The 18877-nt window shown below is 43.5% G+C and overlaps 1 protein-coding gene and 1 long non-coding RNA gene across 2 annotated transcripts in view; both read right to left on the bottom strand.

The window, feature by feature from the left end:
* LOC129603764 (NACHT, LRR and PYD domains-containing protein 12-like) overlaps positions 1-18877 on the bottom strand; it is a 155648-nt gene that overhangs the window by 112639 nt on the left and 24132 nt on the right. The window lies entirely within an intron of this gene.
* LOC129603757 (uncharacterized) lies at positions 1532-17175 on the bottom strand. The gene is made up of 3 exons (XR_008693962.1): positions 17008-17175; positions 5443-5616; positions 1532-1597 (listed from the first exon to the last, which is right to left on the bottom strand). It is a non-coding gene; the product is annotated as an uncharacterized LOC129603757 (long non-coding RNA).

Genomic DNA, 18877 nt, shown 5'->3' with positions numbered 1-18877 from the left:
ATGTTGTGTTAATTGCTACACAAGCATCAACTATAAAAATATTATCAAACACTTGTTTATTTCACTGTGAAATAAACAAGTGTGTTAATTTTCATTAATGGGATTCTATCCCACGGTCGCTCAAACAAAAAGTCTACGTATGGATCGCATTAAACATATCCAACATGTAGCAGATACATTTGTTCAACAGCAGCAGTCAAATTAACTTTGAATTAATGAAAATTACCGGACCAAATGATCAATGTCTACTTCTTATTACAACACTAGAGCATTAATGTGTGAGAACACTGTTTATACAAAAGTGCAAGCGAGTTAGTAAATTATATGCAGCAAAATACACTGTCCCCAATATCTAACTACTGCACCACACACTTCATTTCCAACATGATCCTGGTGGACTGGACACAGAGCAGCTGGTCTCAGATCAGTTCACACTGAGAGTCGTCTCCATTGGTTCTGGTTCCTCTGTCAGTCAGTTGTGGATGAAGATCTGCTCCCAGTAACATGGACCAGTCAGAACCTCCACACACACACTGCTGCTGCTTCTACATCCGGATCATGACTTCCAGCTGCAGAGAGAATGAGAGCAGAGAGCAGATCAGTGAGTGTCTACAGAGACTCCCTTCATCATCTGTCACATCCAGGACAAAGAGCAGCAGGACTTCAGTCGTGTTCACAGCACAAGTGGAGCAGCTGTTAAGCTTCCTTTTAGCTCATTGGCCTGATAGCTTAGTTGGTAGAGCGTTGGACTCAGATGTGATTACTTGACTTCAGCAGAGGTTCTGCTCTGGACCAGCACCACATGGTTACTACATGGAACCATGGTTCTATCAGCCAGACTGATCTCAAAGCTGTGACACACATGAACCTGATCAGTAGTTAGTGTTGATGCTACGACACTTTGATGAGTGACTGGAGCTTTACAGGAAACACTGGATCTCTGCTGTGACACTAACTGAGTTTAGTCCAATACTGCTGAAAGCAGCACAGACTGACTCCAACCTCTACTGACCTCAGAGTCTGCAGTCCATAGTCTGGACTCTGCACCAGGTCACAGAGAGCCTTCACTGATGAATACTGCAGCCTGTTGTAGCTCAGGTCCAAATCTGTCAGATGTGATGGGTTGGACTTTAGGGCTGAGACCAGAAAATCACAGCTGATCTCTGACAAACTGCAGCGACTCAATCTGAATAAAGGATCAAAGATGAAACAGTAGAAAACACAGAGTCAGTTGAAACCATTCAGTGTCTCATGGTGTCGTCATTATTTTCTCTTAGATTCTTCAACAACATCTTTTATCGTGATTCATCGGTTTGTTCCATGTCGTCTTGATGGAGACAGAACCAACAATGATCCTGACTGAAATGTTCCTGTCTAAACTGATAAACAAACTCCAACGTCTCGTCTGATCTTAATGGTCAAAGTTTCAACCTCCAGTTTCTCTGTGTCTGTGTTCAGACACTGGACAGAGACAGAGGAGGAACTTTCTCATCAATGTGTGGTTGATGGATCTCACAACACTGATGCTGTCATTCACCTGGATGAGGCTTCATCTTCTGAGACCATGTAGATTCAAGGTTTAATACACTTTAATAATCTAAGGGGGAAATTGCTGTGAATATTTTGGATTCACAGACAGAATGAGGAACGAAAGAGAACCACACACATTAACATAGATACAAATAACTTTTAGGTCGTCCTTAAATGACAACAGATATGAATTATATAATATTTATATAAACAGAAGGATTGTTGTAAACAGACAATATATATACATTCGTAGCTGTCGGGTTTAGGCAGATGTCGGACCCACATGCACAGCGTCAGACAAGATTGTAGTTTAGCTGGAGACAGGTTTTATTGATACAAACGTGGTCAGGTCAGGCAGGTTCATACACGAGGAAGCTTCAGTGACAGTACAAAGGCAGCGGGCAGGTTCAGGTCCAAAAACAGGTGAGGTCGTCAACAGGTAAGCATGGCAGAGGTACAGATAAGGATCAGGCGGTCTTAGGTCAAAGGTACGTTAGCAGGTTATCGTAGCAGAGGTACAGACAAGGAGCGGGCAGGAATCAGGAGTAACGAGGTTCAGGAACAAGGTCAGGATTAAGGTAAACTAACACGGCAATGCTGGAAAGAGGTGAGTACACGCAACAATCTGGCGTTTGACTGCTGGCTGAGGTGGTGCTTAAATACTAGCGGTGATACTAACTATGGACAGGTGTGTAAGGTGAACCGGAGATAACATAGGAAACAGGTGTGATCTGGCTGAAACAGGTAGTCCTTCAAAATAAAACAGGAAATACAAAAACGGCCCCAGGAATCATAACAGTAGCACTTCAAAGCGACCACCTTTTTTTTTTGCAGTATGGTCGCATGGCCACCGCGCAACGGGTGCGTCCCTGACTAAGGATTTTTCCTGCAGCAAAATGAAAAAAACAGGCTGCTAGTCTCGTTTTAACCACCAGGTGGTGCAAAGATGTGAGGTCCGACTGTTCATTTCTTTGTGTCTGCACATTAAGCACAAAAAATGATGTCGAGTTATTGTATCATTAAATGTAGAGTAGTTCATTTTTAAATATTATAGATTATTATGCGTCTTTGCTCGCTATAGTGTGGGCTAGTGTTTGTTGTCAATTGCCGAAGCTGCTAATGTCCTTACACATTTCCCAGGCCAGCCGAGAGAAACAGTCCCTTCTCCAGCCAATCCAATACGACAATAAGTATAATAACATTAAATAGGAATCTTTATTTATTCATCTGTGTTATAAATGTATTTTATATGTATATCTGTACTTGTTTTACGGTTTGTTGGTCATGAAGAAAAAATACAAAACAAACTAGATTTTCGTTTCTCATGATATGAGCGACAAACGGAATTCAAGTGTTTTTGTTTTTTTGACACAAGGCACGGAGTTGGATTTAAAGCTGATTTTTTGTTTTGAGAAAAAAGTAGAGAACGAAAAAAAAGCTGTTCTCTCGTTATAGCCGTTTTTAGTTGGTGGAGAAACCAAACTCTTAAAATTTACTCAGACTGCAAAGACCTATAGTTTGCGCCGACTCTGAATGAAACGTAAGAGCGCAAATGACAGAGGATTTGTCCGGACAGAGCTTAACCAAAAATGTATGCATGTGCAAAATGAAAACGAGTGAATCGGGGAAGTGGCGTCACCGTCTGAAGCAGACAGTGATGTGATGTTCCAACGATGGTGCTGAGGAGCCACTTATTCATAGGCAGATGCCTTGGATCAAGTTGTCAATGCGCGCTAGAGTTTGTTGTCAATTGCTGAAGTTGCCGCTGTCTTTATATAGTATGTCCTCATGTTTAAGTACTGTCAGGTGTGTCGGGTCCATGTATGTTCTAAGTTTGATTTCCCCACCAGAGTAAAAGCTGGGAAAACGAGACGAGTTGTTTTTCGTTTTTTTCTTTAAAACGAGAAAACTGGAAACAGCTTTAAATCCCTTTATTTGTCTGGTTTTGAAAACTGTTTTCAGCTCGTTTATTTGTTTTTAAAACAATGCTTTGATTAAATGCCATTTGCCACTTTATAAAGAGAAACAAGAAAACTGTCCGTGTAGGTTGTAACAGTTTGATTTCCCATCCTGAATAAAAGCTGGGAAAACGAGAAAACGAGTAGTTTTAGAACATTTTAGAACCGGAGAACCTGTTAATGTGTTTGAACAGGCAAGAAAGTGAAACACAGTACAACACGAGAGTACACAGTACAAAAAACGGAAAACAAGTTGTTTTACCGTTTTCCTAGCTTTTACACTGGTGGGGAAATCAAACTGTTACAACGTACAGGGACGATGTCGCCCTGCTGCCCAGTCTTTGTTGATTGCACACATTAAGAGAAGAGACACACAGTGTGTTTCCAAATGTTAACGGTTGAAAACAAAAATAACTCCTTCTCCTTCTAACTCTTCATAAAGCACTTTTAAGGTGTGTGTGAGAACAGTTAAACCAGTAAGATATAGCCAATGGAGCGGAAGCTCCAACATTTTACCGGAATGACATTAATCACAATATGTGCAGAAAAACAAACTTTTATTACACAGGCAACACAGTGGATTTGGAACTCGCTCTGCGCCGTAAACACGGCGTCTGATGTTGATTCAGTTGCAAAAGCAAACTTCACATCCCTTCCCCCTACTCCGTATTGGCACAGAGACATAAACATATTGTCACCACTCGGTCAATAGGTGTGAAATACTTTAGCTCCAAGACAAAGAAAAAGCTCCATGGGAGATCGGGCAGCACGATCAGCTGCACCTACGTAGCTGTGAGACGCCAAACAATTCCACACAAGTCTGGCAGACTACCACTGCTAACTTGTAGAGGACATTATATAATAAAAATAAATAAATTGTAATAAACTCTCTCTGTGGTGCCAGAACGCCAGGAGTCAGCAGATCTCGGACTCATTAGTGCAAGTTGTTTGTTCTGCATATATTCATTCTGCATGAATAATAATGACTGTTTTACACGTATTTAGCCAAAGACAAAACTCAAGAGGAGATCGGACAATTCGCTCAGTTGCACCTAGTTGGTGAAACGCTCTCCCAGAGCACATGAGAACCCCACAGACTGCGGACGCTTCGTAAAACGTATTTATTTACCGGAGCTTTCAAAGTCCAGAGTCGCTCAGATTTATTTGCGACATCTGATTCTCCCGCAGGAATAATATCCTAATAAAATTGAAAGCTGTACGTGGGAGCACGCACTCGGTCTGTGTAAGCATACAGTATAGCTGCTTATTTCGATTATAAATTACTGTAACTTGGAAATACTACTATACTAAATACTACAATCGTCTGCTACATAATACAGGCAGCCAGCCCTATTAGTCATTTGTTATTATCTTGTAGGCCAAAATATAAAAATAAAATAACAACGCTGATTGGTCAGCTATTACGACTACTGCTTCCACCGAGGTTCGAACCCCAAAAAACTGACGAGTCGAGACTGTTAAACAATACCTAACCATTACACCACCAAGACATTCTCAAGTCACATTACTCTACGTGGGCCCATTTAACATGGTCTTAGTACAGCGTCATAGGGGCCAGTGTGGGGGCTGATTGCCACCTATACGCCAAAAAAACGTAACACATGCTCCAACGTGGTAAAAACAAGATGATACCGCGCTGAAAATGAAAGCTGATTGCCGTAGTGCTACGACTGTACTGTAAATACACATAGATGTGATGTAAATAGAAATTCTGTGCATAAGCAGTTTGGTTCTGCTGAGCAGAGGTTTTTCCTCCGGCTCTGTCATGTGTCTCACATCATTAGTCTGTCTTAAAAGGACTTTAGGATGTTTGGGCCTAAGAAACAATTTGTGATCAACATATAAAAAACATTGTTGTTATGTTGTCGTTTGTGTTTCGGCAGAACCACAGTCAGAACCTAGAACCTAGAACAGTAACAGTCAGTGAACTGACCTCAGAGTCTCCAGTCGACAGTGACGACTCTCCAGAAAACCACACAGATGCTTCACTCCTGAATCCTGCAGCTTGTTGTCACTCAGGTCCAGTTTTGTCAAATGTGACTGGTTGGACTTCAGAGCTGAGACCAGAGAATCACAGCTGATCTCTGACAAACTGCAGCTACTTAATCTGAATAAAGAATAAAACAGTGAAAACACAGTCAGTTAAAACCATTTGTAACAACTGCCCCTTTGCGCCACTTGAGGCGCTGTTTTGTTTCCTCTCTTATGTTGAGATCATTTCCTGTGTGTTGCCAGGTCTGATGAAGAATGTGAATCACTGGGCCTAATGGTATTTAAGTCTGTCCTTTTGTTTCATTCTTGCTGGTGTGTCGCGGGTCGTAAGCTTGAAGCTGCGTCCAGGTTACAATAAGTTAAAGAGGCGTTTTCTGTCATTTGATGTCCTGTCCTTTGTCGCCTGTGAAGGTTTGTAGTCGTCTCCAGTCGCAGTCTTGTGTTTTCATGTTTCATGTTCAGGATTTAGGGGTCATCTTGTGTTTTCATGTGTAGAGTTTTTGTTGTTGGATCACAGAGCGTAATTATATAGAGTCATTAGTTTAGTCGTTACCTGCACAGCAGTGATTTTTACTTCTCACATTTTGTGCCGTGCAGTGAGTTTTTATAGTTTTCATGTCCGTCTGTGTTAATGTTAATCCAGCAAGCGCTGTGTTAATTTGTGCCTGTTTAATAAATTGTGTTAACTTTTACTTCTTCTCCTCCATGTTCCCCATGACCTGGTCTGTGGTTCCAGGGGAACGTTCAGGGTTCTAAACAGAGCGTTTAGTAGTTGCAGCCGTGTGCATGTTGGCCGTAGTGCGACACTCCCCGCTCAGTAGTGGCTGTGGTGGCTGAGCTCATTGACAGCAGTGATTCCCCATCGGTGCGGGTGAAGAGCAACGTTCATCACTCCACAGCATCTCCTCTCTGTCCCCAGAACCCTGTCAGACCCACCGGGTCAGAACCCACGGGGGGAGTTTGTAACGACATTCAGTGTCTCATGGTGTTGTCATGATTTTCTCTCAGATTCTTCAATCACATTTTTGTCTCTTTTTTGTGATTCATTGTTTTTTCCATTTCGTCGTGATGGAAACAAAACCAACAATATGATCCTGACAAAAATGTTCCTGTCTAAACTGTGATCAGTCCTGAAGGTAATTTCACCTCATAATAAACCTGCTACAGTTCACATCACATTAAACTCACACAGAACTAAAACATGGAGTCTGACCTCAGAGTCTCCAGACGACAGTGACGACTCTCCAGAAAACCACACAGATGCTTTACTCCTGAATCCTGCAGGTTGTTGTACCTCAGGTCCAGTTGTGTCAGATGTGACGGGTTGGACTTCAGAGCTGAGACCAGAGAATCACAGCTGATCTCTGACAAACTGCAGCCACTCAATCTAAATAAAGAATCACAGATGTGGATCAAAGCATTAATAATGAGTCAGATTTGTCCAGATCACTGGTGTTTAGTGTAAAATGTGACTTTGTGCTTGTGTTGTTGAGTCGTCATGATCTCAGCTTCTACACATCATCCACATGTCAGCACAACATTCATACACCTGTTGATGTCAACACTGATTCACAGGCTGCTGTTGACCTCAGTCACATCTGGAGTCATTGGAGAAGCTGATGGACAGAAACTTTATTGAAACCAAGTATTAGCTGTGATGATTTTCTCTGAATCTCTGATTAAGTGATGAATTGAAACCAACAGTGGACATTTTCTGCAGCTGCTTCACAAACATCAGTGAGAAAAACTTGTGAAGATTTCATCTCAGTCAAACACTTTGATGACAACTCACTGAAATGAAGTGAAACTGCAGAAGAAGAAGAATGTGATGAATGAGTTTCCAACCAGGATGGACCTGCCTGGTTCCACTGGGAACAAACACACACTCACTGACTGGCTCCTGTTTGGTGCCACCTTGTGTTTCTGTGCAGTGGTTGGGTTCTGATGAACTGGACTTTGTGTTGATGTGAACTGACTGTGTGGTGTTCACAGCTGGAAGGACCTGTGTTCAGCAGGAGCCTTTCTGTGTGGGCTTCTCATGTTCTCCCTGTGTCTGTGTGGGTTCTGTTCTGGTTCTGCAGCTTCCTGCCACAGTTCAAAGACTCGTTCGACCACTTAACTGCTGACTCTGAGCTTCCATAAGTCTGATTGTCTGTCTCTGTGTGTTAGACCTGTGATGGACTGGTGACCGGTCCAGACTGGACCCTGCCTCTTGCTGAGGGCCAGCTGAGACCAGCTCCAGAACCATGCAGACGCAAAAAGGACAGGTTGGAATGATGGATGCATAAATGCAGAGGAACCACTGTGAAAACCACAACTGGACTTTTGGACTTGGACCAGTTCTGGTTGTTTCATTAGTCTGTTATAAAAGAACTTTAAGATTTTTATCCGTAAGAAAGAATGTGGGTTCAACAACAAGAATATTGTGTTGTATTGTTGTTTGTGTTTTAATGTTTAGTGTTCTTTCAGTTGAACTGAAGTGATCAAAGTATACAGTAAGTGAACAAAAACCAAACCATTAACTTTCAGTAGTGAAAAATGCTGGTTCCCTGAAGCGGAACCACAGTCAGAAACTAGAACCTAGAACAGTAACAGTCAGTGAACTGACCTCAGAGTCTCCAGACGACAGTGACAACTCTCCAGAAAACCACACAGATGCTTCACTCCTGAATTCTGCAGGTTGTTGCAGCTCAGGTCCAGTTGTGTCAGATGTGACGGGTTGGACTTCAGAGCTGAGACCAGAGAATCACAGCTGATCTGTGATAAACTGCAGCCAATCAATCTGAATAAAAAAGATGAAACAGTAGAAAACAAAGACTTAGTTAAAACCATTCAGTGTCTTGTGACGTCATGATTTTCTGATTTATTGCAGATTCTTCAACAACATCTTTGTGTTTTTATCGTGATTCATCGGTTTGTTCCATGTCATCTTGATGGAGACAGAACCAACAACATGATCCTGACTGAAATGTTTCTGTGTAAACTGATAAACTTCAACGTCTGGTCCGATCTTAATGGTCAAAGTTTCAACCTCCAGTTTCTCTGTGTCTGTGTTCAGACACTGGACAGAGACAGAGGAGGAACTTTCTCAACAATTAGTGGTTGGTGGATCTCACAGCACTGATGCTGTCATTCTCCTGGATGAGGCTTCATCTTCTGAGACCATGTAGATTCAAGGTTTAATACACTTTTTTTTTTCTTTTTTTTTTTTTTTGTTCTGTCCAGCAGTTTAGCAAGCAGCATATATTACTCTGAATGCCATGTTGTGATGGACAGCTTTGCTTTAACAAGAAGAGTATATATAGAATATATATAGGGGTGCAACCAGCTGCTGAAACCAAGCAAATCTGTTAAGTAAACAATCGGAGCAAAAAAAAATATATAAATAAATAAATAAGAAGCAGGGATGTACCTTAGGCTAACACATTCATAACTAAACAATTTTTGTACTGTGGTTTACCTTGGAGATTAATACTAATACCAATAATTGTGCTAAGGTATGTGCACATACTAATACAAACATATACATACAATATACATACATATGTGCATTATTATACCTATCTCATACTACTTAATAAAAGTCATGACATACAACACCACAAATTCCATATTCACACATTATTCATATTGGTAGTGATAAGTGTCAATAATACTTACAGTTGGATTTGGAAAGTGTCCCACTACAAGGTTAGTAAGGCTGTAGCTTAATATTATTCACACAAAGGGTGAGGCAGACGTTGGTGCATGAACAATGCCACTTGTGGAAGCCAGGGTGATGTGAGGGGCTCGGCCACTACGCCCATCCAGCAAGCAGAGGAAGGAATCCCAGCAGCCAGGGAGCCCACACACCTTCAGTTCCAGGAGGGAAGGTGTTGCGACCCAAGCCGCCCACACAGAGCCCCCCAGGCAGAGCTGCAGCAGCCACAGAGACAGCAACCGAGGTCAGAGTGGGCCACCGGGGGTCAACGCTGTCCGCCCCATGAGAACCAGGGGCAAACACTCCCCCCGGTGGGAGGGTCGGCCTGAAAGAGTGGAGCCCGAGGACCCATGGTCCGCAGGGAGCCCGCCAGGAGATGCCCCCGCGCCCGGAGTCCACCACCCCCACACGAGCGGAGCGGGGTCCACCCCATCAGCCCGACCTCATCCTCTGGCACCACGCCAGCCTGCAGCACAAGGTCAGCAATTGGTGGGGGTCAGCAGAAAAGAGACCACACAGGCAGACGATCATCGTACCCCTGGCGGAAACTGGACCCCCCACACTCCAACCGCACCACATGCATACAAACTCACACAAACACAGACGCATACACCCACCACATGTGCAACACACATCTTCACATCAACACATACAAACACCATAGACTCTCTCAAAACAAACTAGTCAATCATACGTGAACCAATGCACTCTCAGATACATTCTCGCACCCACACCATTCGCTTGGTCACATATGTGGGGAGGGTAGGTCTCCGGCCTGCCGTCCATGTGGCCCCAGGCAGGGACCGCAGCTCCTCCCGAGCCCCGACCAACCCCCCCAACCCGGGGGAGGCAGAGGGCAGCAGAAAAAGGTACCCCAGAACCCTGCAACCCAGCTTGGACGTGAGTGTGTGGAACTAAAGTGCACTGAAGGTGGGTGACACCTCCAGGAGCACAACCGCTGGCTGACGGTGTGTCCCCCCTCGCCCTAAATGTCTTTTTGCAGTTAAAACAGGGTGGTGATCTCTCCACCAGGGCCAGTGGCCGAGGCCACAACTGGCCTCAGCCCCAGGCCCCAGTGAAGGAGCCCACCCCCGGCCCTAAATGTATGTGTATGTGACTAAGTATGAGGAACTTTGAGAGATAGCCAATTCTCCGAGGGGTCCAGCAGACAGAGCCATCAATGGGAAGGCTCCGTCTACTGGCGCCCCGGAAGGAGCCCCCAGATTCCTGGACAAGTGTTTATGACTAATGCAATTAAAACTGCAGAGCATCCCACTTGGAAGGGACGGAACCACTTCCCAGTAGCCCCGGTCCCTCCATCAGCAGGACGCCCCTTGCAGACCTAAGTGAATGAATGCGGAAAAATGTAGTTGGGAAGCAGAGCACCAGGGTCCGCAGAGCCAGGTTCCCGACTGGCTCTGCTACCTATCCCACTACCCCCAACAACCCCCAGCCAGGAAGGGACAGCCGAGACCCAGGGACCGCAGTACTACTGCCCAGGCGCCACACGCAGCACAGCCAGAGCCATCCTCACCCTTCTTTCACACTTACCCATTCTCTCGCTCAAGTATGCCCATGCTCGCCCCGTGTAGTGTGAAACTCAAACCCACACACATACTCTGCGGTTGTGCATCGGGGGCCAGCCCCCGCCCAGGGCCCAATGAAGGTTCTAGCCTGAGTAGTCCGCCAACCCCCCCTGCAACAGGCCCGAGCAGTTACCAGAGGGCGTCGAACCGCTAGGGCAGGCAGCGCCCCACCCGAGCAGGGGCAGCGCCCCAGGGAAGAGACACCCCTCTGGGCACAGGCAGGCACCCCCAGAGGGAGTCCCCCGGACGCAGGTCACCCAGGTCTCCACCCCCAGATCCGCCCCCGCACACCGGCAGGGAGGCCCGCCTCCGGCTCCCCGGAGACAGGCACACGCCAACCCTCAAAATGGTCCCACTCCGGCACAGGGCCGCCGGTCTCAGCAACCACCACACCCCCGCCGCAGGGGACCCATGCGGCCAGCCAAGAGTCCACCAACCTGTTGTCCTGGTTCCTTAGGCAGGCAGGCACCCCCAACCACTAGTCACCCCACCACCACTGTGCCAGACATGACGCAGTACGCGAGCCCCACGCATCCTTACCTGGAAATGGAATCAATCAGAGTATAGTTTTGGTCATTGATTTGATGAAGCAGACAATGTGTCTAAGGTGGTATAATCTAACAAGCTGTTCAGGTATTGAGTAATGCTTAATTTTTTTTTAGTTTTCCAGTTCATGAGGATGATTTTCTTTGCGACACAGAGGGCAGAAAGAAGTGTGTGTGATGAGTTTGTCTCTAGATCAAGCCCACTTAGATCTCCTAGAAGACAAAGTGCAGGGGCTGCTGGGATTGGACAGCTTAACTGGGTTGACAGGTGTTCACATACTCTTTGCCAAAATTGCTGCACAGGTGAGCATGACCAGAATGCATGTAGGAATCTATCTGCTGTGTTATCTGTACAGTGAGGGCAAATATTTGAGTTTGTGAGACCCATTTGGAACATCCTTTGTCCTGTATAGTGAGTTCTATGAAGAATTTTGTATTGTATTAGTTTTAAATTTGTATTTTTTGTCATTCTGAATAAATTAGAACATATGTTATTCCAGAACGTGTAATTAGTGGTGATATTGAGATCAGCTTCCCATTTAGAGATCGGAAGGCTCACTGTCTGGTCTACATTGGAAATTAAGATATAGATTTTGGATACTGTCCTTTTCCCTGATATATCAATAAATCGCTCTATTACTGGTGGTGGTTGCATGTGGATGGCAGTATTCTTACTTTTTTCATTAAGTATTGACTTTAGTTGTTGGCATTCTAAGAAATTGGCACTAGTGAGACACTAGTTCTTCAAAAGAGGTAAACTTGTCTCTTGTGAAAACGTGTTTTAGATGTGTTATCCCTTTGATATGCCAAGTTGGAAAGTGTATTGCCTTTTTGTTTTGTATGATGTCTGGATTGTTCCAGAGAGGTGTGTTTTGGCAAAGAGTAAGCGAAGATCCATTAATTTTAAGAAAATCCCACCAGGCTTGCAGAGATGCTTTTATGCTGATGTTCTGGTAACAACTATGATGTTTGATTTTGGTGCTGATAAAAGGGCAGATCTGCAACTTTAATATTTCCACAAAATGTTTGTTCAATGTCTATCCAGGAGGAGTCTGCTGGCATGGGTTTTATCCATTTGTGGACATGGTTCAGTCTATTGGCAAGAAAATAGTGGTGGAAGTTAGGTAGTTCTAGGCCGCCGCAGCGTCTGGATTTTTGAATTTTTTGAGTTTTTAAACTAATTCGTGGTGGCTTGGTTTTCCACAAAAACTGTGAGATGTAGGAGTCTAATGTCTTAAACCATGCCTGGGCTGGCTGAGTTGGAATCATTTAGAATATGTAATTAATTTTTGGCAGGATCATCATTTTTATGGTGGCAATTCTTCCCATAAGTGAAATGGGTAGGGACTGCCATCTTTTGAGGTTGGCTTCTATTTGTTTTAATAATGGATTGTAGTTTAGATCAATAAGCTCTGATAGCCTAGACGACAATTCAATGCCCAAGTATTTAATGTTCCCTGAATGGAGTGTGGTAGAGGAGATGTTAGTCACCTTAAGGTTAAGTGGTAGCACTATAGATTTGGTCCAGTTAATAGAGTACTCTGAAAGTCCTGAGAATTCATCTATGAGGCTGACAGTTGTAGGAAGAGACGTCTGTGGCTCCAGGAGAAACAGTAACACATCGTCAGCATATAAACTTATTTTATGATTTACTGATTTGGTCGATATTCCAGTAATTCCTTCATGCTGTCTTATTGCCGCGGCTAGAGGTTCAATAAATATTGCAGATAGTGATGGGGAAAGTGGGCAGCCCTGTCTTGTCCCTCTATGCAGATTAAACCTTGGTGAGATCTGGTTGTTTGTTCTGACTGCAGCGTTTACTCTATCGAAAGCTTTTTCTGCATCTAAGGAGACGATGGCTGACTCTAGTTTATGGATGGTGACATAATCAATTAAATTAATTAGTCTGTTCATATTGTTTGTTGACTGTCTACCTTTAATGAAGCCTGTTTGATCAGAGTGAATTATATATGGAGTGATTTTTTCTAATCTTCTAGCAAGTGCTTTACACACTATTTTTAGATCTACATTTATTAGTGAAATTGGTCTATAACTCGATGGGAGTGTAGGGTCTTTCCCTGGTTTTTGGAGCAGGCTTATGAAGGCAGAATTCATATTTGTGGGTAATGAATGTTGTTGTTTAATTTCAGCGACCATTTTGTAAAAGCTGGGTGCCAGCATGGACCAGAACTCTTTATAAAATTCAGTTGGGAATCCATCTGGTCCTGGAGCTTTTTTATTGGGCATCTCCTGCAGAGCTTCATGTAGTTTTGCCGAAGATAACAATAAGTCTAGATTTGTAGATTGTTCTTCATTTAGCTTTGGCAGTTCTAGTTTATTCAGAAACGCCTCTATGGCTGAGGTGGGTGGATCTATTTGGGACGTATATAACTCTTGGTAAAAGTTTTTAAAGGTATCATTTATTTCATGGGGATCACGAGTAATGTTGCCTTCCTTATTAGTTATTGAATGGATGATTTGTTTCTCTTTATTATTTTTTAATTGGTTAGCTAGAAATTTACCACATTTGTTAGCATGGTCAAAGTTCTCCCAGCGTAATTGGTCTATCTGAAACTGAGTTCTGCAATCAATTATATTATTTAATTTCAGCTTTAGATTCTTTAGGTCTTCTAGGACATCATTGGTTGGAGAGGCAGCATGTTTAATCTCTAGAGATTTTATTTTTTGCTCTAATTCTAACTCAAGTAACATGTCCTTTTTTTCTTGTGTGATGAATATGAAATAATTCTACCGCGCATAACTGCCTTCCCAGTCTCCCAAAGAACACAGGGTGAGATTTCCGGTGTATCGTTGATTTCTATAAAGGTTGTCCATTCTCTCCTGACATAACTGATGAAGTCTTGATCATTGAGTAATGATGTATTAAACCTCCAATTCCTGGTTGATGGTGTGGCTGTCTTAATCAACGAAATGGACATTGGTGCATGATCACTGATTGTGATAGAGTGAATATTGGTGTCAGAGACATCTTGTAAGACTGAGTTTTTTACTAAAATATAATCTATACAGGAGTGAGAGTGGTGAACTGGTGAGAAAAAGGTATATTCCCTGGATGTAGGATGAAGAGAACGCCATGTGTCACAGAGACCGAAGTCATCCATGTACTGTTTTAAGGTCTGTACTGATTGCCAGTTCCTGTTGCTCACAGCTTTGCTTAGCCTGTCCAACTCTGGGTTAAATACTAAATTAAAGTCCCCTCCTACTATAAGTTTGGAACCAGAGTGAGCAGACAGTGATGTGAAGAAGCTGTGAAAGAAAGAGGGGTCGTCAGCATTAGGGCCATACACATTAGCTATGCAATATTCAATGTTTCCTATCAAGATATTAATGATTATATATCTCCCTTCTGGATCTACAATGGTATTGTTATGCGTAAGGTAATCTTTTTATTTATCAGGATGGCGACCCCTCTTTGTTTAGAATTGTAACCGGCTAAGTAAGCATGTGGGAACTCTGCTGATGCCAGAGTGTAATTTATAATTTTGGGAATATGAGTTTCCTGTAGTAAAACAATGTCTGCTTGTAGGGTTTTCAAATGGTTAAATATTTTAAATCGTTTCTCCTTCTTATTGATTCCACGTACATTCCAAGTGACAATCTTCAGTGGTGTCATATCTTACCTGACTGCTGTGGATCACTAGTCTTGTGTGTATGTAGTGTGACAGACTTTAGGTGTGTGGCTAACCTTAAGTACCTGTGTATTCTGAGTTGTGTGTTATCTATGTATGTGCACGTGATTCCCCTGTGCAGTAGATGTTTGTGTGTGGCTGCTGGAGGGCTACATAGCAGGCTGACTACGTGGAAGAAGAATAGAGAAAAGGATGTAGACAGTGTGGAGTGAAAGTAGGTGAAGGAAAAAGAGTAAAGGGAAGGAAAGTTAAAGTGAGAGGAAAGTGAGTGATTATGTATGGTGAGCGCTTTGCAAAGTGAGTGGGTGAGTGACATTAGATTGACAATAAACATTTACATGAAACATCTGCGAGAGAACGAGTTTGAATACTGGATGTAAAGTTATAACACATAGTTGCATTGCATCTATTATTTTTTAACAAACCTTTTATATTAAACCATTGTTGTTACATACCACCTGCTAGTACAGCCACGGAGTTGCTTCCCGGTCCCGGTAGAGCTCTCCGTTGACGTACAGTTTGTCGACGCTGATGACAGCCCTGCAGCCTTCTGCCATGAACCTCTTACGGATGGGGAACAGTCGGCGGCGGCGGTCGAGGATCTCCTTGGGGAACTGATCGTTGACGCTGTAGTCGGTTCCCTTCAGCTGTCTGCCTCGGCTCTTAACCAGTTCCTTCTGCTTAAAGTCATGAAACTTGGCAACGATGGGTCGAGGGCGCTGGCCATCCGGTCGTCTTCCTCCGAGTCTGTGCGAACGGTGGAACGCCATCTTGTCCGCTGGAATCTTCATCTGTTGTTTAAGGAAGTTTTTAATTGTGGTTTCCGTGTTTTCCTCCGCCTGTTCTGGAATCCCCGAGAACACCAGGTTGTCCCTCATGCTGCGGGCCTGCAGATCGATGATACCTTCTTTTATTTTTTTATTTTCGGCCGCTAGCTGAGCCACATCCTCCGTCAGGGACTGCACCGTTCCTTTCAGGGCCTCGTTCTCGGTGGCGAGAGAAATCACCTGCTGCTGGCTAAATTCCAGGGAGTCGCGGAGGGCCATAAACTCTTTGTGGAGGAGTTCCACTAGCGCCAGACGTGCGTCGAAACTTGATATTTTTTTTTGATTGACTCCAGGATGTCCGTGATGTTTTTGTCCGCCGAGCTAGCTCCATGTGATTCAGGTGAGTCAGACGGACGGGAACGCTTGTTTGGAGCCGTGTCCTTTTTCCCCATTACCAGACGCTCGAAGCACTCGTCGATATACTCGAAACTTTCTTCGGTGTTATCCAGAATGGTAGGGTGGTTGATTATTTTCCGTAAGATAAGGTAGTTATTTATTTATTTAAGTTGGCGGATAGTTTGTCGCGCTGTTGTTTACTACAGGTGTCGCGCCGCCTTGTTGAATTTCTCGTGCTATTCTCGCAGAGTCTCGCGTTCTCTCACAGCATCGCGCCCTAGGTTTAAGGTTTAATACACTTTAATAATCTAAGAGGGAAATTGCTGTGAATATTTTGGATTGCGCTCACAGACAGAATCAGGAACGAAAGAGAACCCCATACATTAACACAGATACACATAACTTTTAGGTTGTCTTTGAATGACAACAGATATGAATTATATAATATTCATATAAACAGAAGGATTTTTTATAAAGACAATATATACACTGTAGATACACATAGATGTGATTGTAAAAAGAAAGTCTGTGCATCAACATTTTGGTTCTGCTGAGCAGAGGCTTCTCCTCCTGCTCTGTCATGTGTGTCACACTCAGTCTCTGAGAACATGTTCAACTCAACAATCATCTGAAGACAACTGTCAATAAACACATTTAACCATTGAGCTCACACACAACTGAAACACCGTTAGTCTGTTATAAGGGACTTTAGGATGTTTGGGCCTAAGAAACAATTTGGGATCAACATATATAAAAAATATTGTTTAATGTTGTCGTTTGTGTTTCAATGACCTTCTGGTTCCCTGAAACAGAACCACAGTCAGAACCTAGAACCTAGAACAGTAACAGTCAGTGAACTGACCTCAGAGTCTCCAGTCGACAGTGACGACTCTCCAGAAAACCACACAGATGCTTCACTCCTGAATCCTGCAGCTTGTTCTCACTCAGGTCCAGTTCTGTCAAATGTGACGGGTTGGACTTCAGAGCTGAGACCAGAGAATCACAGCTGATCTCTGACAAACCGCAGAAACTCAATCTGAATAAAGAAGATAAAACTGTATGAAACTGTCGAAAACACGGTTAGTTGAAACCATTTGTAACAACTGCCCCTTTGTGCCACAAACTGCAGAAACCCAATCTGAATAAAGGATCGAAGATGTGGATCAAAGCATCTAAAATGAGCAGAGTGGCTTTGTGCTTGTGTTGTTGTGTAGTCATGATCTCAGCTTCTACAAATCATCCACATGTCAGCACAACATTCATACACCTGTTGCTGTCAGCACTGATTCACAAGCTGCTGCTGGAACTAGTAGAAAATTTGATTTGATTTGATAAGTCTCTGTTGCTGTGTCACATTTAAAGGAAAAATTGTCACAAACGTCTGATCATGAGCTTCATAGACTTTACAACAAACTGTGAATCCTTCCTGCAGGTTTCTGACACATACAGTTTGAGTCTCTTAATTCTAGATTCAAGTGGAGTGAAGTGATGAGATGAAAAACTGCTGCTGAGACGTGAACCAGGAAAAACACTGACCTCAGAGTCTCCAGTCGACAGTGAGGACTCTCCAGTCCAACACACAGAACCTTCACTGATGAGTCCTGCAGGTTGTAGTTGTTACTCAGGTCCAGATGTGTCACATGTGACGGGTTGGACTTTAGAGCTGAGGCCACAACTTCAAAGTGAGTCTTTGTGAGTCCACAGATAGAAAGTCTGTGATGACAGAAAATATAAAGTCTATAGATATAAAGTATCTGTGATACAAACTGACTTCATAAATGTTGATGTTGAAGCAACTGTAGCTCAGTTGGTCTCATCCATCGCAAAGTGTGAAGCTCTGTTGGTTCCACCAGATCCCAGAGATTAGAACCAAAGTGTGTCTGGACAGAACCAGAAGAACCAAAGACAGATCATAGAAACATGTTGCAGACGCTTCATCCACTAAAAGAAACGACCGTCAGCTTTGATCACATGTCAACGGTCAAAAGCTGAAGTTTCTCTGTTGGATTTGACTTAAAGCTCCATCAAGCAAAGAAAGACAGAAGATCCTGATGTTCACTAACTTCACAGCTACTTTGATCTGATCCTCAACAAAGAAGTTTTCTGGGAACGAGTAGTTGATGTTTTCACTCTGTGAACTTTTAGATTCTGTGTGAAGTGTTCCTCTTTAACACTGAGGCTTCATGTTGCTGTAGAATATTATTGATCACAATAACGTTGGACTTACTTAAACTTTCTGCAGTTCCTCACAGCTGGGATCAGTCTCTGTCGTCCCTCCCATGATGTTTTGTACTTGTTCAGGTCCAACTCATCCAGAACCTCCTCTGACATCTGCAGCATGTAGGCCAGAGCTGAGCACTGGATCAAGGAGAGTTCCTTCTCTGATCTGTTCTCTGATTTCAGGAACTCTTGGATCTGCTGATGGACTGAGTGGTCGTTCATCTCCATCAGACAGTGGAAGATGTTGATGCTTCTGTCTGGAGAGATTTCGTCACTGTTCATCTTCTTCAGGTTGTTGATGATTCTCTGGATGGTTTGTGGACTGTTCTCTGTGTGACCCAGCAAACCTCCTAAGATTCTCTGGTTGGACTCCAGACAGAGGCCATGAAGGAAGCGAACAAACAAGTCCAGGTGGCCACTTGGACTGAGGAGGGATTTAAACATGGTTCTACTCAGGACAACATTCAGAGATGAGAAACTTTCAGAATGAAGCTTATCACTGTGTTGACTTT

This window comes from Betta splendens, unplaced genomic scaffold (assembly GCF_900634795.4).
Source record: "Betta splendens unplaced genomic scaffold, fBetSpl5.4 scaffold_29, whole genome shotgun sequence".
In the NCBI taxonomy this organism is placed as follows: domain Eukaryota; kingdom Metazoa; phylum Chordata; class Actinopteri; order Anabantiformes; family Osphronemidae; genus Betta; species Betta splendens.
The sequence above is the reverse complement of the archived record's forward strand: the minus strand, read 5'-3'. Positions and strand labels throughout refer to the sequence as shown.